The sequence below is a fragment of the Urocitellus parryii genome, chromosome Y (assembly GCF_045843805.1).
Source record: "Urocitellus parryii isolate mUroPar1 chromosome Y, mUroPar1.hap1, whole genome shotgun sequence".
NCBI lineage: Eukaryota > Metazoa > Chordata > Mammalia > Rodentia > Sciuridae > Urocitellus > Urocitellus parryii.
Genome location: NC_135548.1, coordinates 13047737 through 13073458, shown reverse-complemented (window position 1 = coordinate 13073458; position 25722 = coordinate 13047737). Strand labels below are relative to the sequence as shown.

The 25722-nt window shown below is 35.3% G+C and overlaps 1 long non-coding RNA gene across 2 annotated transcripts; it reads right to left on the bottom strand.

Moving 5' to 3' along the window:
* Window positions 1–20327: 20327 nt before the first annotated feature.
* LOC144251102 (uncharacterized) lies at window positions 20328–25699 on the bottom strand. Of its 2 annotated transcripts, XR_013342630.1 has the most exons (5): window positions 25623–25699; window positions 25390–25516; window positions 25224–25258; window positions 23370–23414; window positions 20328–20949 (listed from the first exon to the last, which is right to left on the bottom strand). It is a non-coding gene; the product is annotated as an uncharacterized LOC144251102 (long non-coding RNA). The 2 variants fall into 2 exon arrangements; XR_013342631.1 differs by lacking the exon at window positions 25224–25258.
* Window positions 25700–25722: the final 23 nt, after the last annotated feature.

Sequence of the window (25722 nt, the reverse complement as noted above, 5' to 3'; positions counted from 1 at the left end):
ATGTAAGAATGTTGCAATCTGAGTTGCTTTTGCTCTTGGTGCATAATTATATCCCATGCTCTCCTGAAGAGAAACTGTGCAGATTTACTTTGCCCACCCCAAACATAAACCAAATCTACTCTTTTTAAGGTAATGATTGATGTCCATGCTGCCACATCCAATGGGCAATTTGGTGTCTTGATCCCAAGTGATCTATCAGTGAAATTTGAGAGAGATGGACTTATTCTAAAAATATAGACATGATTAACATTTTTGAGTTAAATTGCCTTTTGCTTTCTCCCTGGCTACTCCTCTCAGAGTCCCAACAAAATTCTCCACAACAAATGCACCTCCCTGAGTACTTATCAGCAAAAGAGGGCTAGTCCACACAGTGAATCTCTTCAAGGTCATCCCTTATTAATAAAATAAAATGAAAAAGCAATCAGATTTCTCAAATGTACAAAGAGCATAGACATAAATCAACGTAATACTATTTAATGTAGGCTCTCAGATAATTATTATCTAAATACAGTTTGATCATCCTAAACTGAAAATCAGAAATCTTTTAGATGCAAAATCCAAATCATCTTGTGCTCCGATGTCATTTCACAAATTCAAAATTCTACACATGACCTCATGTGATAGTTCTAAGTCAAAACAAGACACATTACAAAAAATTACCTTCCAGCTGTGCACACAAGGTATACATGAAAAATTAAAGAACTTTATACTTTGACTGGGGTCCTAGCCCCAAGATTTCTCATTATGTATATGCAAATATTTCAAAACCCAAAATGAAATATGAAATACTATGACTGCATTTTGGATAAGGGATTTTATTCCTTATAGGGATGCGTTTTAACTGGAGACAGAAGAAATGGAAGGAAAAAAATCTCTAACAATGTGAGAATAAATTCTTTTAAATTCCATAGATTATAAGAAAAAGTAATGATGTTTTCAGTTTTAAGATTTTTTTGGAAGAAAGCAAGCACAATAAGGCAGATCCAACCTACACACCCCTTTTACAATTCCAGGCCTGTTAATTGTGTCAAGTTCATGCTTTAGGGGTGTGTAGGTTGGATCTGCCTTAGTCATTGAGATTACAAGAGTTCTATTCTTAAAAGAAAATGTCAGTTGGAACAAATGAGAGCCATGCTCTAATCATGCTTGAAACTAACCATCGATATTTCTGGAAGATTTGGACTCTAAGGAAGACTAGAAAGGAAGTGAGCAGCAGAGAGTGAGTCTGGGAGGGCCCAGAAATGTAAAACTTAGTTGTAAAATCCAATGGAAGTACCAATGCATCATATCCACTGCACACTCAACAAAGTGGTGACAATAATAGAGGGGAAGTTGGCTAGGTATCTGCCACATTAAAGAGAAACCCAGCTGTGCACCACACCTGTAATCTCAGTTACTCTAGAGGCTATGGCAGGAGGACACCACATTAGAGGCCAGCCTATGCAAACAAGCAAGACCCTGTGTCAAAATAAACAATGAAAAAGGACTTGGGATGCAATTCAGTGGCAGCATCCGTTGGCTCAATCCCTGTTGCCAGGGGGAGAGGTACTGGGAGAGAGTAACTGTTTTCTTTATCCAGTTAATTGTTTTCTTATTGACCCCAGGTTACATTGTAAATAGAGGACCAAAAGATTAATGAGGGCATCACCTTTAACAATATCATTTTATTCAAATGCTTCATTTAAAAACATGGCAGTGGCAATTTTGAAAATTGAAAACTCTACCTCTCGCCTCAAAAAAAAAAAATAGAAATTATAGCATATGAAGTACACAGTATCTCAGAGAACACATTCTCAACTCACAAAAATTGCTCAAATTGATTTTTCCAGAATGACTGACATTAACAAGGGTACAAAACAACTGGGAGAGGAAGAAGGAGGGCCCTTAGAAGTTGGGGAACAGTGCGCACAGAGATCTCTTGTGAGTGAACTTATGTTGATGTTGCTGATAGATGATATCAGAACACACTGTGCTGAAATTTACTAGCTGGACAGAAGACATACTGGAAAACAAGTCTGAGCTATGTGGGGCCATTGTTGACTGGTGGGATCATAAGAGCAGAGCATTCATGGTGGCCAGCTCAGTCAGAAGTGGATGGAAACACAGCAGATGTGCCAAACCCAGGCAACTCCACCAGTGAGAGGCAGAAACTGACTCAAGGAGAGACCCATGCCTAGGCTGGCTCTGCCCCTCCACAGAACAGTTGTTCTGTAGAACTTGAGGGTCCTGCGGTAGTACTTTTCTCCCTGAAGCACAGAGTAATCACCGATTTTGGAAATGTTACTCAGAAATGGTGCTCACAATAACAATTTAAATGGAGGGCCCTCTGCAATATCCTTCTAAATTCATTCCAAAAGTAGTTCAAACATTTTTTGGATATCTGACATGTGGCTGGCATAGGGCTTGGTCTTAAAGCTACTCCTTGCTCTCAAACAGCCCACCTTTCCAGTGAAAGAAATTTGGGTCAGTTCTATTTCATTAGGTTTTAATTACAGGCTTAATTGGCACATGCACTAGGTGCTTTATGGAACTCAGGAGAGCATCAACAGGTCCTCCAGTGGGGAGGCGCTGAGAGTCCCTCCAATTCAGTATGTTTTCACACAAGCGATTTGTTTAGAAATGTCTATTTTAAACATAAAATACAATTAGGCATTGTTTCTTTATTCATGAGATAAAAGGTGAGCCCCCAGACCCTGCCAGATCATGACAATTGGTGCATTTGAAAGCTCAAGGTGCTCATTTGTGGCTCTGACTTCTGGACCTCTGGGCAGAATGTGAGTCCTTCTTTCTGGGAGGATCATTCAGGGTTGGGTAGACATTCCCAAGCAGTTAAGCACATCAAGAATGCCAGAAAAAGACAGATTATCCTAGTGTAGATTAATTCATCTCTGCTGATGATTGTGTTTATGCTCTTATTTTTAGGATGGTGGTTCAGGGGTGAAACTAATGTGGACATCTGTGGGATTCAGGAGACATTCCCAAGTTGGTGGTTGGAAATACAGTCCAGCACAATGCAGGAGCAAACTCTGAGCAGCTCCTTTTCAAGGTCTACCTTTGGGAGTAGCATATGTCAGGAAAAGTGATGGGAGGTTTGATGGCACTTGTAAGTGCTTCCAAGATCCCAAGGAAATGGTGTGATGGGGGTTTGAACTTGAGCATCTCCCAGAACACTGCATTCCAAAACTCTCCCCATCACCTATGCTTTTGTCTCTTTTTTATTTTACCTTTACATTTGAGTCCTATTTGACAATGCACTATTCTGTTCTGTCTTTTCATACCCAAAGTAGGCAATGATAAAGCAAAAGAGAAACAAAGACTTCCAAGTGTTTATCAGAGCAAACTCCCATTGATACCTTGAGTGATGCTTAGACACTGCAGGTCAATGGAGCAATGTGTGTGAATTATGCAGAATACAGATGCACACATAGGTAATGGGTTGTCCACTGATGATTAAAATCATACACAAGGCACATAAACCCTTAAGCATAGTTCACAATTATTGGAGAAAATCAACAAGGCTAAAACTCTACAAAGTTAAATTTGGTCCAACTCACTTGCTTGAAAATGCACTTGCTTGAAGTCTGACCATGCTTTGACCTCACCTGTTGGTTTTTTTTTTCACTGGTCATATGACCTCTAACAACCTAACTAGATCCTCACTCAACTTCACCTGACAACTGGAGATGAAAACCTCACATAGCACAAAGCTTCACAGAAGATAAGATGTGATAAATTTTGGCGATTATATTTTTTTCAGTGATGTCTGTAAAAAAGTATTTTGCTATGTGCTTTTAGAAACACAAATTGAACCTAGAGCTTATAAGTAGATTTGGAAAAGGAAGATATATAGGTGAGAAATGCATTTTTTTTTTGTGTGTGTGTATCTTGAGTTTGTGCCTATTGCTCTGTATATATTAGACATAAATCATAACAGTAGCATCTTTAGCCATAAGAATACAATGACCACAGTGAAATGCAGAGAATACAGTGAACAAATAAAATTTAAATTCATCTTGAAAAAGTTTGTAGCAAATTACAGAGTCCTGAGATACTTAAGAAATTAAGAATTATCCAATTTTTTAAATTTATTCTACTTAGTTATACATAATAGCAGAATGCATTTTAACTCATTGTACATGAATCGAGCACAAATTTCTCTAGTTGTGCACAATGTAGAGTCACACCATTTGTGCAATCCTGTATGTTCCTAGGGTAATGATGTCCATTTTATTCCACCATCTTTTCTGCCTTATTCCTCCTTCACTCCCCACCCTCCCCTTTGCCCAACCCAAAATTCCTCCATTCTTGCCACCCCACCCCATTATGGATCAACATTTACTAATCAGAGTAAACATTCAGCCTTTGGGGTTTTTTTTTTTGGGGGGGGGGATTGGGTTACTTTTCTTAGCATGATATTCTCCAACTCCATCCATTTACCTGTAAATTCCATAATTTTGTTCTCTTTTAATGATGAGTAATATTCCATAGTGTATATAAACCTAGGTTTCTTTATCCATTCATCTATTGATGGGCATCTAGGTTGGTTTCATAGTTTACCAAGAGGCACCACAATACCAGACCTTAAACTATACTACATAGCAATAGTAACAAAATGACATGGTATTGGCACCAAAATAGATATGTAGACCAATAGTAAAAAATAGAAGACACAGAGAAAAAAAACACATAAAACCATTATCTTATATTAAACAAAGGTGCTAAAAACATATATTAGAGAAAAGATAGCCTCTTCAACAAATGGTTCTGGGAAAACTGGAAATCCATATGCAACAAAATGAAATTAACCCCTGTCTCTCACCATGCACAAAACTCAACTCAAATAGGATCAAGGTCCTAGTAATTATACCAGAGACCCTGCACCCAAAAGAAAAAAAAAGTAGGTCCAAATCTTCATCATGTCAGATTAGACCATGACTTCCTTAATAAGACTCCTAAAGCACAAGAAATAAATCAAGAATTATTAAATGGAATAGATTCAAACTAAAAAGCAGCAAAAGAAACAACCAATGAAGTGAAGACACAGCCTACAGAGTGGGAGAATATTTTTACCACACACACATAAGATATAGCACCAATATCCAAGATATATAAAGAACTCAAAAAACTTAACACCAAAAAAAAAACAAACAAACAACTCAATCAATAAATGGGCGAAGAAACTGAACAGACAATTCTCAGAAGAAGATATATAAGTGATCAACAAATGAAAAAAAATTCAACCTCTTTAGTAATTAGAGAATGCAAATTAAAACTAAGGTTTTACTTAACTCCACTCAGAATGGCAGTTATCAAGAATAAAAGCAATAATAAGTGTTGGAATAGAGGTGGGGGAAAAGGTATACTCATACATTGCTGGTGGGACTGCAAATGGGTGGAACCATTCTGGAAAGCAGTATGGAGATTCCTCAGAAAACTTAGAATGGAACCACCATTTGACCCAGCTATCCCACTCTTTGGTCTATACCCAAAGGACCTAAAATAAGCATACTATAGAGGTGCAACCACAGCAATTCACAATAATAAAACTGTGAAACCAACCTTGATGCCCATCTATAATTATCCAAATTTTAATCCAGGTTGTGATAACTACAAAATAACACCAAACCTGCTCAGAATTAAGTCTCAGTAGAAGAAAGTTTCCCTGGTTCTTTAGTATAGGCATCAAGGCACTAAAACTGTGGTGGCTGAGTGTCCACCTACATGAAGCCTAAGGAAATGACAATTTTTACTAGATACATAGGTTAATGTCAGAAACTGGATGCCAGGAAAAACAAGCATACTTTCCCATAACAGGGATGTTTCTCTAACCTGACAATATGTGACAGTGGCTTTTCCTTTGGCAACACTGAGACACACCACTTGCTGGGTTTGGGATGAAACACCTGTGTTTTTATTTTGAATTTTATTTTCCTCTATCAAGTGCTTTTCACACTCATTTTCGTGAAGGGTTGGAATAGTATTTCATAGAGAATAACTAATGAGGATGTAGTTGGTGTTGACACTTTTACCCATGTGCCAGTATTCAAAATAGAACAATTTTATGATATATATTGTGTTCCAAATCTGTTCAGACTGAATACTCTGTAAACATTTGTTTTTGCTGAAGGAATTAAAGCATGCCTAAATGCATTTGAAATGCACTTTCTCTTAAATATTTCTAGAATTATTTCTGAGGTTCTTCTCTCCACCCAACTACAGGTCTGTAAGTTTGGATAACACTCTTATTTTAGGGAAAATATGTGGCATTATTATTTTTTAAATGATTTACCTCTTTTTAAAATTCATAGTCTACTTCTCTAGCCCATGTAAAATCTCAAATCATTCCTGATTAAAAAGTATTATATTGATGGTCTTATTCAGATTTCAACTCCTAGCAACATTTAAGCAAAGAAAACAAGAACTAGATTGCTTCTCATCTCCTAGTATATCAATCCAGACATCCCTAACATATTTTGGTTGGTATTTTAATTTTTTTTCATTATGTATATAGAACTTGAAATCCATCCATAAAGTTATCTGAAAATTCGAAAACTTTGCAAAAAATTTTCACTAGATAGAATCTCAGGGACTCTTAGTTCAACTTTGATTTATATGGATTGTGGTTGATAGAGGTAATACCAGGCAAGAATGAGAGAAACAGGCCCTTGTATTCTGAGTTAGCTAATCAACCAATGAGAAGATGGATATGGGCCATCTATCAAAATCATCCCAGTCTCTCATCTTGTTCTCTATAGGATTTGTATTTTGTCACATGGCTACAAATTGTTGGAGAGGCCTCCAGCTGGACCTGGCACCACTGGGGGTCCTGCTCTTTGACATTATTCCTCAGCCATCAATTAGAGGCAAATTTCTCCTTATACTGGCACAGAGGTGTTAATGTTTCCACCCAGCATGTTTGTCCAATATGTCCATTTACATTACACCAGACATGTCTGGGAGCAGTAGTTTGATTTCATGCACATACTCCTAGCATTCTGTTCACTGAATATTTTGTTTTCCATCTTGTGATAAACACTTCCCTTATGTGGAAAAGTCACTTGGAAAATGATTCATATCCCAAGGGTATGACCATAGAGAATAAAGGCAAATTTGTTGCAAAATGCCATTTTTGTGATCTAAGTCCCTTGTGTTCCCAAATCAGCAACTTGGGAACATTAGGACCATTCAAGTCTAGTTAACAAAAGTCAGCTCCTGAAAGACTGCATTGTGTGCTGCTTTTATGAATTACATGCCTCATGCATTACCTTCTCCAACTGCAGATGCCGTGTTCACATTGCCCAGTCTTCAATATAATTGTGCCTAGTTCCTTTAATGAGAAAAGAAATGCATTGTTCTTGCCTATACAGTCACTAATTTTAAGTTAATTAAGTTAAATAATGATTTATATTGCTTATAGAACCAAATACAAAAAAAGAGGTCTTAAATCCATAACATGGAATATGAATCCCTTATTGAGTAAGTTTCTGATTTTCCAGGAAAGTTGTTACACATTTTCCATTCAATAATGGCAGGAAACAACTTCACTTTATTGTGAAATATAAAACAAAGCAGAATGCTTCTTTATCAGGTTTCTAAAATGTTCTTCCTCTAGTTGCCGAAGTCAGTAACTGGACTCATACTATTCTTTATCGGGTGAGATAAATCATGTACCTGAAAATTTAATGCAAATCATTGGTCTTCTGAACTCATGTAACAAAGGAGCACATGATAGTCTTTTAAAATAATAGTGATTGATAGTTGGAAATAAAATGTCTAGCTAATAGTAGTAGTGAACCAAAAAATAGATGTTTAGTCTGGAAGGAAAAGATCCATGGACAGAAAGACCATTTGTGTTAATATAAACGCTTTGGTTGTTGTTAACACAGGGTGTTGAAATAAGAAAGCATCTCACTCCAATCAGCCATTTTGTAAAGTAAATGCAACACACAAGCATTTAATTTTTCACCATTTCATTTTGTCTGTCTTGAACACATTTGTTTTCTTTCTCCTGAAGAGCCTGATTCCTTCTCAGATAAGGGACGAAGCTGGGCTATCCATATGCTTGCACAGAGCCAGTCAGATCCTCTGTAATGAACATGGTCCTGGTGATATGTCATATGCCATGTAACATTAGCACTGTCCAAAGTACATAAAAAGAAGGCATTGAAATAAATATCATAAAAGATTCAGTGTATTTGTAGATGTGACTTTGAACCTCAGTTTACCTTTTCACAATGTATGTGGTTGATATTTAAAAACAACATTTATCCTGACTTACTAAAAACAAGGACATTGTATTCCATGTCAAAGGGTTGCGGTAAGGTTTAAAAAATAAAGATTAGCACAATAATATATATATTAAGAAAAGATCCTATAAAGTATATGCCCTTACTGATTCCTTAACTTAATGTTATTTATTATAGATTTATTTATTTTATTTATTATAGACTTAATTAGATTTATTTTCTGCATCCACATAAAATTTATTTCCTAAGTGACCTAATGAACATTTGGAGAATTTAAAAAATTAGTTCTCTTTTTCATCAGCTTGTTAAGGTATACATTTATTTGGATTTGAAGAAAATCATCATTCTTTTAATGAGCTAGGAAACATAATAATATAAAACAGCAAACCAAGGCTAGATGTAGGTATATTTGAATGAAAACCTAGTACCACTACTGAACATCTATAGAGATCACACAAATTAAAATGCTTAGGGGCATATTTATACACATGTATGGCCTATGTTATTTTGAATGTTATACTTTCTTGCAGGTATACAACCTAAGACAAAATGTTTTGGAAGTTTAATAATACTATATCTTTTAGCTTTTGCAGCAACTAAATTTCTATATTTTTCAGTTTTATATTGATACAGAAGTCTCTATTAATGTTCATGAAATCTGAAAAAACAAAACAATGAGACATTTATTTTATTTTCTATAAATGCCATTACTTGTAAATGTCAGGATAAACTTCCTTTGAGCGTTACGCAGTTTAACATGTCAACTATCATTGTCATCACAAAATCCCAGCATGAATCACATTTGGTGATGTCTAACCAACCTTTCTTAGACGTGGAACTCTCAGAGCAGAGATAAAGTTATTTGCTTTTTTTGGCAGGAGACTATGTTATGAAAAGTGATCTAATTCATCTTTAACAAAAGAATGCTTTGGATTTAAAATGTCACATTCTTTTGTTTCAGCTTCTTTACTGAGAATAGACATTGTGAAACTACATTTAGGATATGACACCATATATTTTTGTGACTTTAATGTTTGCTTAATCATATTGCTATAAAGCAAAAAAAAAAAAAAAAAACAACAACTGTAGCAGACAGTCTAAGTAACTTTTTAAAGCCTCTTTTAAATAAAGAGGGTGCTACAGACTGAATTGGGTCTACAGAAAATTCATGTTGAAGCTTAACTTTGAACCTGATGGTATTTGGACATTAGCCACTGGGAGAAGATGGGATTTAGAGGTGACGCCATGGGGAGCCACAGTGGTGGGAGTGGGAGTCTTTTAAGAGGAGGGAGACACCAAAGCTCTCTCTTCTCCCTGTGAGGACGGGGTTCCAGGCTCCCAAACTATGAGACACAAATTTCTGTTGTTTAATCAACCAGTTTGTGATATATATATATTTATGTCAAACACAATTTACCTTTCCCTCATATTTAAACCTTTTTAGCTAGGTTTAATCCATTAATTTATTAAATCAAAATATTTATTTATTGGATTGTAAGTGCTGGTTCGTAGTTAAAATAAAAGTCAGAGATTTATTTGTAAACACGTTCCCATCTGCTGAATTCATGTCTTGATGAAAAACATTGTACTGAATGCCAAATATCTTTCAGGCATTGTGACAGATTTTAGAATACCAATATCAATTAGGCACAATCCTTGTTCTTGGGTAAGGGGGTATTTTTCCAATGCTGCAGACTGGAATTCAGGTGGGAAACCATGATTGACATTCAAGTCATATGTATATGTGGTGTTGAGAAGCATCTAGGAAACTGATAGGCAGACAGCATTAGCTCCCTCTCCAAGATCTTAAGAGATATTCATGCTTACAACAAAACACTAGACATGTGTGGTCTCCAAACACAATTTTCTCTGTCAGTAGCCTCAGAACACTGCACAAGGCTGTTTTTTTTGTGTGCATAGAATGTATATATTGCAAAAGCTAGACATTTGTCTAAGTGGCATGATGTCTTTTGCTTTGTCCTATGCAGTAGGCTTGTCAACTTGAGAGTATACCCTGACGTTTGAAACTAGAGAGATATGTTGGAGTAGGTCACAAAAATAATCTGTCCCTCTCCAATAACCACCTAATATTTGCTAGTATTACTCTGATTATTGCCTTGCTCACTTGATATACCCAGTAGGTGATTTTGAAAGCACAGCTTCCACTCCCAGATGATATCTGTGATCTGAAGTTAAGTCTTGTTTTAAGTTTACTACTCACTCTGTTTTCTAGCAATTGCGTGTGGAGCGTGCAACTTTCTTCTTCTTTTCAGGATAAATGTTGCAAAGACGTCTTTGAACAATACAGTCAAGCTCTCTAAAATCCAACACTACATTCAACAAAGACATTAACTGGAGTTGCCTAAGTCAAAGATCTCGGCTCCACATATCACCTCTTCATACTACCACAGTGTTTCCCCTTCTTGGAGGATGCTTCATGTTAGACACAAAAATGAAAGGAAAACTGAAAATGTTTTGGGCTATCACTGTACATTTTTTTAAATAGCATTTATAAAGACTTAGAAGAGATATTTCAAGTGATATATTACATGGATAACCATCTCCCTAATTGCTAAATAAAACAGACGAGACCCTCAATGCTCTCTCAGGATGTTGCCCTGTTGTAGACACAGAAGAAACAAAAAATATGGTAATGGAGGAATCTCTGAGTTTAATTCAATTTTTTTTCAAGTTTCAGTTCTTGAATTTCATATTACCATACATTTGAGCTTTTGAGTCATTTATAATAGCTACATAAAATACATTATTATATTTTCTCTTTGGTATATATTTACCAGTTTCTTTTTCTGAATGATATCTCTGGCTCCAGCCTAATTTTCTTCTCATTAATGTAAATGCCTGAATAACAGCAGTTTTCCTACTTTCATTTATCTCTCTTCCTTTCTTCCTTCCTTTCTCATTTTGAAGGAAGGACAATTTAATTTTATGTATCAAATGATTTCATGCAACTTGAACATAAAGAAGACCACATTCAGTTTTCTCTGATTTCTGTGTTGAAAGTTTTTTAATTATTTATTTATTATATTTTTTAGTTGTAGTTGGTACAATATCTTTATTATTTATTTTTATGTGGTGATGAGGATTGAACCCAGCACCTCACACGTACAAGGCAAGTGCTTTACCACTGAGCTACATCCCCAGGAGGTTTTATTGTACCAAAACAGAAACAAGAAGAACAAAATATATACTAGCTTATGATTCTACTTTTACATGGGGGTACATTCAATAAAATGGTAGCCTGTTCACCAAAAAAATATATGAAACACATACTTTTTATTTTATATAAGTAACAGAAAATGCAAACAGAAATTGAATTCTTCACATACATTATAAACAACACAGTGAATTCTAAGTCCTTTCTTCAACTTTGTTTCCAGTTTAAGGTTGAGATGACTGGTGGCTAGTGAGGTCATAAGTACAAAATTTAGGTTACAAAAATCTTAATGATAAACATAAGTACTAGAAATTTTAGTGCACTATTTAAAAATCAAAATTAATATATGCATCATGAACAAAATATTGACATTTTGCATAAAACCAAGATCCAACCTTACATTTAAATACTACGTTTTATTCATATCACTGTAATCCAGGCCAATTTGTGGCCTTCAATTCTCTTTCACATATAGTGATAATAATTGCTTTAAATCCTTACTCTGGTTGTACATTGCAAATCCAGGCCCACCCCCAACTGCCACCAACACAAAACAATATGCACACACACACACATATGCCACTTTTCTCAACACTTCTACTCCAATGAGTTCCCACATCTCTCTCTGACTTCCTTTAGCATATCTTATCTGCTGGGTGGATGTCACACCTTACTTTCCTGGGCTTCTCTAAGTTTCTGAATCCCTTTAGTACCTGGAGGATGCAGGACAGAGGCAGGTCCAGTAACAGTCCCAGTGAGTGGGACTCCTTCATCCTCAGAGGACTGTGCTTATCATCTGCACGGGAGAAAGGTAATGCAGAGTAATGGAATGATGACTAATGAATGACAGTCATGAAACAGGTTCAGTTTTAAAGGAGAGATAGATAGACAGATAGACAGAATGGTATGGCTCTCTCCTGTGATTAATGCAAGGAGTGTGTTATTATTCTCTTTATTTCATAGAAGAGAAAACCAGAGAGATAAAGCAACTGTGTAAGTCCACATTTATAAAAAGAATTAGTACTTAGAGGATAAATTGTATAGCTATGATCTTAACTCACTGTCTTTCTGTTGTCATTTCATATGTTTAAAAAAAAGAATTTTAACTTTTGTTTGAGGGATAATTATTCTTATGACTGCTTCCTATGTATTGTGGGAAATTTGATACTGAAATAGGATATGTGTATTTACCAATATATAATAGCAATTATTCTGACTATGTCAAATAATACAAGAGTTTTAAAATAGGTTTATGTTTATGTTTCTAATCAGTGTTGATAACAGTGATGATATTCACTGTCAAAAAAAAAAAAAAAAGATTTGGTGTTATCCAAAAATAATTTTCTTGGCTTTTGGGTTGATTTATCTGTCAAAAGGATGAACCTATTTTGCAAAGAGGAGCAGCATTTAGGGTGGTATCTTTTCTACCTGTCATAGCCGTCAGTCTTACCAAAGTATAAGCTGATAAAAATGCCTGAAGACTTCCCCTTTCAGCCAACAATAGTCCTGATTGCAAATAAGGAAAACTAGCTGCAGAACAGGATACTCAGGAAAAGTAATGATATTCCTGAAAATAATTCAAGCACCAACTTTTTTAATGTTTATCCATTTTAGAACAAATTCTCAGAACTAAAAGAATCAGAATGAGAATAATCATTAAGTATCGATTTCTTCAAATATTCTTTCTTGCTGCATACCAAAGTACTTCCTAAGAACTCAAACTGTAGCCATTAAGCAACAGGGTCATATCCCTTTGGAATGCACAAAAGTTTGTATCAAATTATTTTCTAAAATATCCCATAGCCATTGGAGTACTTTCAAATTGCTTCAGGCATTCTTAAATTCCTAAATGACAAGTATTACAGAATTTAGCTGTAATCACCTACCTCATTCAAGAGAAATTTAATAATTGCAAAAAAAAAACAAACCAGAAAATAACCTCTCATATTTGCACATTTAAAAATGGAGAATAAAGTGTACATTGCCCTCCAGACAATATTTATCTTTGAACAAAATTGCAAAATAGTGCTGACTGGAGAAAACTAATCGAATTTTGTCAGTTCTGTGACTAGAAGGCATAACCTTCTTTAAAGATAACACCTGGGGAAAAAGTTGAGGCAGTTATTAGATTTGAATGCAAATTTTCATATTTTGTGCAGATTTCTGAAAAAATTATCTATATTTACTCACTAAAAATTAAGAAAAGATGTTTAATTAGTTTGTTGAACCTGAATCCTTGAAAATCTAGAACTCACACTGACCAATAGATCCCATTGTACAAGGTATTGTTAAAAAAATGTTATATTTTCCATTCTTTGAAGTCCAGGAGCTGCAATGTGATGCAATTAATGATTTGTGAACAAAACTGTGAAAAGCAATGAAGGTGTTTCATACTTCATACTCTGAGTGTGAACAGGGTATGAGAGAGACTCACATCTCTCCCAATAGAAGAAACATTTAAATATTCCTCAAACACAATCTGTGATATTACTATGAACAGCTTAAAGCAAATAGAGAGTTCACTAGCCAACTTTCCCAATGTTACAGAGTTCTTACCCTTAATTTTTTTCATTATTTTCAACTAAAATATGCCATCATGCAAGTTCATCTCATAGTTTTGAGTCAGTCCTAGGGGACACCAGGAGTAGTTACATTACCGTTTCCTGATAGCATGTCATCTAGTCTTGAAATCACCACCTCTATATCATACCGCTTCAAATTTAATCATTGAAATATCTCCAATTTTCTCAATCTGTGTCTTTGTAACTCATAATTTAGATATGTAAACTCCACTCAAAACCCCCAATTTCCTTCTTAGATATCTTTCAACTTGTGAAATTTAAATATGGTCATAGCAATTCAAATATATTTACATAAAAATATGATTTATTTTCAAATGAATACAGTGGAACTGAGCTCCTGAGAAACAGAAGCTTCTACAAAAGACTTTTCTCATCTGTGAATGGGAACTCTACTTACTTTTATTGATATCCTTTTTCTTTCTCTTCCTTTCTGTTTCCCCCTGTTTCTGAATATCTCTCTCTCTCTCTCTCTCTCTCTCTCTCTCTCTCTCTCTCTCTCTCGCTCTTTTTTTTTCTACCATCAAATGTATTCAGGATGTAAACATCTCTTACCGCCACTGCTATGACATGAGTCCAAGTGGGCTTCATTTCTCCCTGGATTGTTGTTGCTACAGCCTCTTCACCTGTCACTCAGGCCTCACTTACTGCAGCATGCAGTGACCTTGGTAAGTAAACTCAGAAGCCAACACTCTGCCTGTCCACCTTCCTACTTGCTGCCCTGGTCCACTTGCCTCCTAGCTATGTTTGGCAGAGAGAGGAAGCCAACAGTTTTATAGCAGGATTTTCAAATACCAGCACTGAAAATAGCTGAATGATTCTTGTCCTGGGGTCTGTCCTGTGCATGCTAAACTCTACTCACTAGATACCAGTAACAACTGTGCCCCAAGGAATGATAACCAAAAATGTATCCAGGCATTAGTAAATGTCACTGGTACATGTAGGGGTTAAAAACATTGAGAATCACTGTCCCAGAGCATTAGTATTTGTGTTTATCTCTAGAGAACACAGTTTAACTTTATAGGCTGCTTCAACTTTTTTCTGTATGTTACTCAAATGTCATGTATTCATTGAAGTTTTTCCTGAGCACACAATGACTAATATGTAACCAAACACCTGTCTCATATTCTTCCTTATTTTTTCTTTAAAATATAACCATTGTTAGTTTAATTTTGATTTTCTAATTATTTTCTGTTATCGCCCTAGAATTAAGAATCTCTGTTTTGTCTCTTTTAGTGCCCAATGTTTCCCTACTCCTAGAGCATTGCCAGATTCATAGAGAAAGACCCAATAATTTATTGAATCAATAAATAAGTGTACAAATGGATTATCCGGTTATATAGTTACCTCCTAGAGGTTCCAGGAATTTAGCTGTTGCAAACAAGAAATGCTGAAACATAGTGTCAGTCAAAATGAGCCTGATTTTACTCGAGAAAAATGAAGAGGTAAGTCAATGGGTACATAATTTCTGGATCTTTCTCTAATAATTCCTGAAGGAAGTAATTTTGTATTTCTATCTATTTCCTAACAATTTTAACATATCTGTAATTGTTTTCAGATAATTTTTAGCCAAATTTAGATTATTAGAATTATCACTTGATTTATACTGACAGATTTTTACCAGTAACACATGCCAAACAAATCAAGAATATTTGTACCATTCCTACAGTGTCCCTTTTTTTGTAAAAGGGGAAGAATGTGCATGTTGTTTATCTTCTAATTCAAATATAAATGGTTGGGCTGTGTGCACAATCATCTGGTATTTATTTCAAGGATATTGAACCTGACTCCATGTAAGAGTTTATAGATGCATTTTAAGACTGCTGCAGTAAATGTTTGGGTTTTAAAATAGTGTGCCATTTTGTCATTGAAACCATCAAACACGAGGAGGAAAAAAAGAAAAAAAAATAGAGGAAAAATTCAAGCCAGTAATGCTGGAAATTAATTTATGTACTGAACTGTTGCTGAAGTCCAGCCAGCAGCCCCTGGATGCATTCTGTGGCTTCTGGTCTATTAGAGTCAGAAGAACACAGATGAAGCCCCAGTCCACAGCTCACCCAGAAAAGCTAACCCCGTGACTTTTCTTGCAACAAGATCCCTGCCGTCCCTTTCACCCTTGAGAATATCAAGGAAGAAGAGACAAAGAATGATGAGTGTACAAAGGACACCCCACACACCCAAGATAAGAGGAATGACAATGAAGAACACATCAGAAAATATGACACCACGGCAAAAGAAGTTCGGAACAAATTCATTATTCAGCCCTTCTACAATGTGCCCTTGTAGAAGGCGTGGGCAGGGTTGATACAAGCCAGGCAGTACAGAAATAAGTAAGGTATGGTTCACAGACATCTTATGCTCTGAGGAAGCCCATTAACCTGTAGAAAAGAGATCCTTGAGGTCCTGAAACTAACAAATGCTAATACCTTTCATTGTCACAATAAAAAAGGAAACACTTTATGGGCCAAAACATTTTTGTTTAAAGTTGATAAAAATCCCAAACCTGGAAACCCATAATGTATGGCATTCCCCTTAACTCCCAAAACCTGGAAATCAAGATCAACAGTGTCCCCATGCTACTGAGAGTTTGCTCTGAACCACCTGGCAAGGAGATACCAGAATGAGTCCTAGACTGGCCCAGGATACACTTGACTGCCTTCTCACTGGGCTGACTATCTCGCACACCTAGTCAGGAACTGACCAGAGCTGACCCATTGTCCCAGTGCCACCCTCCTGGCAGGCCATATTAAGTAAGTACCCCTATGGAACAATTTCTTACATTTTAAAACCCCATTTTTATTAAAAAAGAAAAGTGAGGGAAAAAGGAATTTCTGAAGAAGAAGATAGCAAATTTCAGAATACTGACCATTGGAGAACCAAGTTTAATCTTGGAACTATTGATGATATTCTATTGCTAATATGTTACATACAGCATTCAAAAGAATGTTCTCTCTTCTTCTTTTATCTAGCTTCACATGGGACTCTTTGTAGATAGTATCTTTTCTACATTTTTTCTTTATATCCTGTTCCATTTTCTCCTAAAATCTAACACATTTTTGTTCTCATCCATGCCTAAGCTTTTCTGTGTTCTTGCAAAACTAATCCTAAAATTGTCTAAAAATGGTATCCATTATTTCTCAGCATTAGTGGCTTTTCACACACTATTTACAGCAAAGGGATAATGTGGTTGATCCAGGGAAAGCTCAGGGAAAGTGAAATTAGTATGAATACCTCACATGAGAGCAACAGGGGTTTAGCAGCTGCCAAGAGTAGCACCCTGAATCATTCTCTATAAACTCTTCAAACAAAAAGAACAGGAATAAAGTGGATTGAATTTGTTTGATTCAGCATGAATTTTCTTATTTATGCTCTGGTGTAGTTTTCACTGTCTGCTTAGTACCAGTCAGCTCCATTGATTTTGTCATGGAAGAAAGCTGGGATTGGTAGATTGTTCTCCTTTTGTCTAAATCAGTCTAATCTATACTGGAAATATGACTCTATACAGGGAAGATGTGTCATTGACACGCCTGTTTCAAGGGTTCAGTGTGCAAAGGGACTACCTGGATTCATTAGCTGATCATCTCACTGAAAGTGGTCTAGTCTACCCCTTCTTACCTGAGTTAGAATGCTTTTAAAATGTAGATTTGTTGGCTTTTCCTCTTAGTCTCATGGATAATAAACATGAAATATGTAATAGTCAAAAATTTTCCCTTTCAGTATGATGTGGAATTAATTCTAAACTCTCTGAGGATGGTGGCCATGTCTGTTTCAGTTCAATGTTTTATCTCTAATATTTAACATCATACCTAATACACAGAACAATGAAGGTGCTTACGAAGTAATTATGAGGAGATAGATGGAAGCAAAGCTACTAGAAATTGTTGTTGTTCCTGTGCTAGACAGATAATTACTATGGAAACAGTAAGGTTTTCTACCCCATCATCTCTTTGATACTTTTCTGCAGTAGAAATGATGAAAACAAAGGGCTACAAAAAAATTTAAGTTATTTAACTATAATATTTTATAGGACTTTACTGGCCAATTATCCACAAGTATCAAATTAAGATGGCAGGTCTGAAAGTGTAGTAAAGAGTGAATTCTGACAATCCCTAGACAGAGATTTTTGTTCAGATGTTGTGATATTTAGTTATTACAACAACTTGATGAAAATAGTATTGATACCAATGTATTATACCATTTTGAAGATCAAACCTGAACTGAGTCCCTGGGCAGATTCCAAAAGAGTCAAAGCTCCAGGAAGACAGTTAAATCAAGGTAGAGCAGGCCAAACAACAGTTTATAGAAGCACATGCCAGTCAAACCCCTCCAATATGTTGGTAGGAATGGATTCTGAAATGTGTAGAATGAGGGAACATCTATCTTCTTTTAGCTCCCAAAGTATATGGAAGAAATAGAAGATTCTGTAAAATCCAGGAAGAGAAGCAGCTGCTGAAGGCATCCTTATATACCAGTAATAATATTTTTGTTGAAATACAGATGAGAAATAAAAACGACTGAAGAACATCTCACAGCAGCAAGCAGACAGGGTTAAGGTTGGGGGTGTACATTCTGTGTCACTCATTTCCAAATAGTGAGCTTGACTCTGATACCTTGTCAAAAAAAACCATGAACAATATTTCAAGAAATATACCTTTTTTAAAAAAATTGCATTTATTTTAACTAGTAGAAACAAACAAAAACATCATACATTTTTATGGGCCTTTTTATGCGAAATCTGGGAGCCTGAATTCGGGTGGTGAATTGAAACTTGATAAATGAAAAGTCAAGAAAAATGTAACCCTCCCCCCAAATAAATATTGAGTATATTAAATATATTTTATTAATGTATCTTATCTGTTTCTCTGTTTTTCCTTTCTTTTATTTTCCTACCAGATAGAATTCTGACCATAAAGAATAAAGCTAAATATTTTATTAGCTCAAACACAATTAAAGAAGTCATAGATTAAGTGACAGGTCATTCTTTGCTTTAGATATCTTCAATTTACCTACCAGTTGGTGAATAGATTCAAAGCATTTCAACACATCTAAGAAGGCATAATAATGTTAGATATTTTCTCATAAAAAAGTTTGGTTCTTCAGAAAGTTTTCCTTGCTTCCCAGTTTGTCTCACAGTCCTTTCTAATTTCCGCTGGTATAAATCAATTTAGATTTATTAGCTTGGTACAAAGGAACTCCAGTAAGTTTTTAATAATAATTATCATTATCACTGATTAAAGTTATATTGTTCAGGCCAGATGGAGTCCTTTTCCTGTCAACTAGAATGAGCTTGCATTATGTAGTTATAATGTGTTTAGATCTAAATAAACAGATGGCAGAGTGACAGGATATTATACACTGATGATGTCAGTAGCAGCGATCACAGACAGAACTGCTTTAAATAAACTCTGCTGTAGCAAGGATCCCCATACTTTTTAAAAAGATGACTTGAACTGATCCTGAGCATTGTATTGATTTGGAAACACTATGGTTCCCTTCTGAGGGCAGACCATCAGGACAGGCTGAGGTCAATCAGAGAAAGTGTCTGCTGAATCTGTATTATAACTCTGAAGGTCTTTATCATGTGGGATCACTCAGGCACTTTCATTGCAAAGGAAAAAAACCTCTAAGCAGTAAGAATGTTCAAGCTGATTATTTGAAAACCATGCATCAAGGGAAGATGGAAACATTTGGTAAACTCTATTTGATAATTTTTATAATATAGTTCTCTTTGAATTCACAGTTAATACCTGAAAGCTAAGAGAGGTCTAATAGGAAACTTGTTATAGAACAGCTAGTCTTTCATCAACTTTCATGTGTACTTTTCATTCTAAAAATAATCCATGTGCCTAAATTTAGAATGAAATTCAGAAACCAGCTTCACACAAAGTCATTTTACCTGATTGCCTCTAGCTAATATTTTTATTTTTGAGTCCTTATGGGGATTTCTCTGTGGGACAACTATATTTGTTGAGGCTGATATTCACTGTAGCTAAAGAGCTACCACAAGAGTTAAAGGCCAATATTAAAAAATGCATATAACAATTTTAAAAGCATGTATTGAATAACTGAAATTGTTTTCTAAAAAAAAACTCTTTTAAATGCTTGATTTTGCCTTTTATTCTGATGTTTTGTCATGTGTTTCAAAGAATACATTCTCGCTTTCATAAACTTGATTTCTTTTTAGCAATTAACTTAATTTGTAATATCTACTGGAATCAGTAAGCTGTGAACTTTTGAAATTATACCAAGTAGAAGAGATCAATACAACCAAAATCTTTAGCAAAGTGAAATTTATTTAATATAACAATTTACTTTTGACTTTCTGGGAAATATTTCAAACATATTTGTTTCTTTTTCATATAAAATGTTGAGAGTATTTTGAATACCACAAGACTGTACTTCAGTTTTACATGTTCTGCTGTCATCTGATGGCATTGGGAGTGGGGACCAAATCTTTAACAAATGGGCCATGGGGGTGATTATACTGCCATTGTTTTTTTCAATCTGTCTTTATGTGTATGAATTATTTCTAGTATTCTTTTTTTTTACTCTGACTACTGCTTTTATTGTGAATACTAAAGTCTTTTGCTCTGAGCCAAGAGTCTCATGTCATCGTTCAGCATCCACAAAATTCTACCAAGTTAATTTGCATGTGAAGTAAAACCTCAGACCCTTCACAGTTCTTGACAAACATGCAGGAAGATCCAGTATTCTTAAAATGGCATTTGTAGAGTCAAAGATAGAATATTCAAGCTTTGCTACTTAAGTGAGCATTTTCAGCACTAGGCCTCAACTCTAGTATGACATAAAATTTTTCGAAAGAGCAGGGATATGTCCTTGGGCAGTCTCTCCTCATCAAGGAGTGAAAGATTAAAACGTACATGACCTTCTTTCCTCCTTGTTCCTCTTCTTCAGGTGGACGTTGCCATAAGTCCTGTACTGGCCGATGCTGGGGACCAACAGAAAATCATTGTCAGACCTGTAAGTACTCAATAGTATTAAAAAAATGTTTGAGATGGTCAAATGAAAGATAATATGTAGTTGCTTCTTATATTTGTTTGAAATTTCTAGGTTAATGATTTCACAGCATCACTGTGTTGGTATTAGTTAGGACTTCAGAATTTGTATGTCAGTAGAAGTACACAATCCAAAATGTGAGCAAAATTATATTAATTCAACTTTAGGTAAAATAGATATTTCAGTATTTTTCCCAAGCAGTTATATTACCATTCATTGGTAGAAAAATAAAGGGCAAAAAGGATACTGTGTACCTGCTATATTCCAGGCACTATTCTAGGCACAGGGGTTATAAACTAAGTGAGGGATGCATGTAGATTCCCTATTGTTAACATAAATCTTGCTCTGAGAGTATGTTTCTTGAACTAATCATTAGGTAAGATAGATATGAAGCTAACCTCATTGCTCAGGCATTTAAAATCAAACCACACAGAGTATAGAGACAAATATCTAATATTTTCATCATGCTTAAAGTCATAAGCCATTTTAACCCCAGGAGCTTTCACCAATCTTAGGTATAAATGGTTTCTTTAAAAATGGAAACAATTGGGTGCAGTGGCATACCCCTGTAATCTCTGTGGCTGGGGAAGCTGAGGCAGGAAGATTGCAATTTGAAAGCCAGCCTCAGCAATTTAGCAAGCCCCTAAGCAACTTACAGAGACCCGGTCGGTCTCAAAATTTAAAAAAAAAAAAGTAAAAAAGTAAAAGAACAGGCTGGGTATGTGGTTCAGTTGGTTAAGCGCCCCTGGGTTCAATCCCTGGTACTCAAAATAAATAAATAAAATAAAATAAATGGAAAACAAAATGCCCTGTACAAATGGTAAATACTTGTTTTTCCTGCTGCAATAACAATGACTAGAATACTATTTGAAAAGCACTATTGTGACAATAGTACATATTACTTTATGAGCATAGAAGACAGAAAATATTGCTGGAGATTTTTACATACAAATATTATATATTGTGGAAGGTTGTTAAAGTATTGAATGAAAGTTTAGAGATTTTTAATTTGTCTCAGTTCATGATGTTTGCTAGATTCTGTTTGAATAACAATAATAATAACAGCAACAACAAAAAGACAAAGAGAATTGCTTTATTTCAAGCACCAAAGGAAGAAGTAAAAGATGATATATGTTCAATGGAAAATGATTTCTTCAGTTTATTTTTAAAATTTGTGAGCATTCTCATATCAAAAATTCATAAAATATAATAGAATAAAGTAAGAAGTACCTTTTCACCTGTATCCCTCTTTGGTCCCTTAGCTACCCTAGATAGGCAACAATTAGTATTGGTAATTTTGGTATATTCTTCTCAAAGATAATTTACACATACTCAAGGAAATATGTATACATATCCCACTCCTTTTTACTCAGATATTAGCAGGCTTTGCATGTTGTACTATGTGTTATTTCTGTTTCTGTAATAAATACCAAAATAATAAACTTATAAATAGAGTGGATTTATTTTGCTCATAATTTTATAGTTCTTACTCCAGGAGTGATTGGCCCTGTTGGCTGTTACAAGACTTTATGTCATTGTTCTCTTCATGGTGGGGTCAAAGAGAAAATACCTGGGCCTGGCAGTGGCCTTTGAGGGCCACCCCCAATAACCTAAAGTTTCCCACTTGGCCCCACCTCTTATATGTTCTGCTATCATCTAATGGCACCGGGAGTGGGGACCAAATCTTTAACAAATGGGCCATGGGGAGTGGTTATACTGCCATTGTTTTTTCAACCTATCCTTATGTGTATGAATTATTTGCAATATTCTTAGAAATGGCATTTGTAGGGTCAAAGATAGGTGTATTTGCAATTTGATAGAGATCACCACCACAGAGATCTTATTCTCTGTTGTGGTTGCTAACAATTACCTTTGCCAGGAGGATGTGCGTGATTGCCTGTCTCCCTATTCCCTGGACAAAGCAGTACATTATCCATCTTTTGGGTCTTTGTCACAGGATTAGATGAAAAATAGTATCTCAGTTTAGATTTAAATTAACTTATTTAATAGAAACAATATTTTATGGCAGGAGTGTTTTGACAAGAATGTTTTAAACAGGATTCTAAAGTAAGATTAGACTGCCGTGTGAATTTCATTCATTACAATGTTTGGAGATAATGTTTTAATAGCAGAGAAGTCAAAACCAAGGAGTGCACAATGCTGAGATGACACTGATGTGGCCAATTGTAAGAAGTCCAGATCTCTAAAATAATGAAGACACATCACAGTGTTTTGTAATGAAGTGACAAGTAACCATGGGAATTACTGAAGTGTGTAAGGATCTCCAGTCTTTCATGAAAAAAAAAACAGTTCTGAGTTGTCAAAGCAGAGAATAAGCTGTTGCAGACTTACCTGCTTTATTTTGCAGAGGAATCAGAGCTCCTTCGCTGTGGGCGGCTAGTTTGGGTGAGACACAATGGCTGTTAAGGAACTTACTTCCAGGGGATGAGGGCACTTGGAAACACTGATGTGGATAAACATCTCTTTCTCCTCTTTGGGAGGAGGTGGGTTAAGAATCCCTGTATTGTTCCTCCAGTGCTAGGTCCAAAATCCCACTGCCTTCCTCCTACCACACTTTAGAATATCTCCTTTGCCAGAGGTTACCTCTTTCGCTCTTTTCAGAGTTTACAGTTGAATGCAGTGGGCAGGGAGAAAGAAGTCTATACCATCTCCTCTAGACCAGAAGTCGTACATAATAACACTATTAGAAGTAATACGTTCAATAAGACTATTAACAAATAAAAAATGTGAAAATAAATGAAATAATTAAATAATAAGTAATTTAAAATGATAAATATTTTAAAAGAATTTAAATAATCAAATAATTTCATTTTTGTCTCATTTTACATGTACTTTGTACAATGCAAATGGAGCAGTTATACTTTTGCCTCCTGGTACTCTGGCATTCACGAGGAACAGGTACACTTCTATCCATAGATGCCTTACCAAATGCTAGTTCTTCTAGACATATAGTAGAGTTTATTGCTTGCCATCAAGTGGAATGGGAAAAAGTCTTGTCTATGAAAAATTTCAGACCATAATTTCTATATAAAAGTATCAAACACAAAATCATTTAATTCATCTGAAATTTCTACATAGAAATTAAGTTCTGTATAACCTCACACTCAGTTAATGATCACTGTGCCTATTCCACAGTCTGTCAGACTTAAATTCAACATGCATATGTATCAAATATATACAAGTATGAATTTTAATGTAATATACATTAGCAATGACCTTTATAATTTATAAAAAACATTTCCATTTAAAACTTCATTCTAAGTGAATTTTCTGTGGGCTAAAGAGGACAGTTATCACTAACCTCATTTTACAATTGGAGAAATAAAAGCTGAGGATATGATTAAAGGGGTTGTTAAACATAACTCAAACTGAGGATTTCTAAGTGTTCTGCATCTGAAGATATTACCGTCTCCTATATCCCCTACTGAATTACACATTGCTTTCAGTAATCGAGGGCAATGGATATGAAATCAGCCAGATGATTCAAACTCCAGTTGTTCCCACTTTCTGTTATGGGCAAGCACCTTCATCTTTTTAAAAGCCAGCTACCACATCTATAAAATGGAGAGAATTACACATATCATCTCAGAAGGTGGCTTTCTTTAGAATGAAATTCAAAGCCCTAATACAGTTGAAATATTTAAGTATTTCCTGGCATGTATTAAGGACCCAATAAATAATAGCTGATGGCATAATAAACTAGAGGAGGTAAGTCAGGAAACTGAATCCATTTAAAATCTGAATGAATGGAGGTGAGAGAGAAGCTCCTGTGGGCCAGTTGTACCTTGTGAAGTCTCCTGACACCCAGCATCTGGGGAATGAAAAGCAAAAGCCCTGGAGTGAGGGGGAGGCTGCTTGCCCTTGACATTGGCTCCCAGTCTCTCTCCCTGGCTGAGCTTCCTGAAAGATGAATTACTTATACATATTTAAAGAGCACAGCATACTGAGGCAAAATGTATTTTGGAACTACTAAAAGACAAACTTATTGAAAGACCTGAATTTTAGAATTATTTTTATTTTTTATTTTTTTGAAAATTTAACCTCCTCAGAGATTCTACAGTGATATGAGACACCCATTTATCCCATAGAAGAGTAACATACATGATCAATACTTTAAATTTAAAGTTGTCTAGGCTTCCTTTAGATTCACAATGACTGTTTTGTTAATTGAAGTATCCTACTTACCTCGAGGCCCACTTGAGATAAACTTCTATCTGAACCTTGACTCAATTTTAAAAACAAACAAAAAACAGCAACAGTAAGTATGTTGTGCAAGTTTTCAAGAATATTCTGCTTTTTGTTGATTGATCCTATACATGTGCATTTTAGGATCTGAAAGCCATAGTCTCACCTTATTTACAAATTATTTCTTTGTCAATCATTGGAATAAATTCCCTTTAGTGAGCTTCTCTGGAGGTATTCATCTTCATGTTTTTCCAAATATTTCCTGATTTTTATGGATGATGCTTTTTTTGAGACTTTCAATATATTAGGCAAAGAAGAAAAGAGTATTTAAAAGTTCATCACTTTGGAAAAGGAAACTAAAGTAAGGAAAACAAAATTATTTCACTCATCCAAACTTACCACTGCTGAACTCTTCTCACTCTTCTCTCTCTTTGCAAGTGTGCTAGGAATTGTCCTCTGTGTCACTAAAGTTGAGAAGTCAGGGGTAATGACATATGGC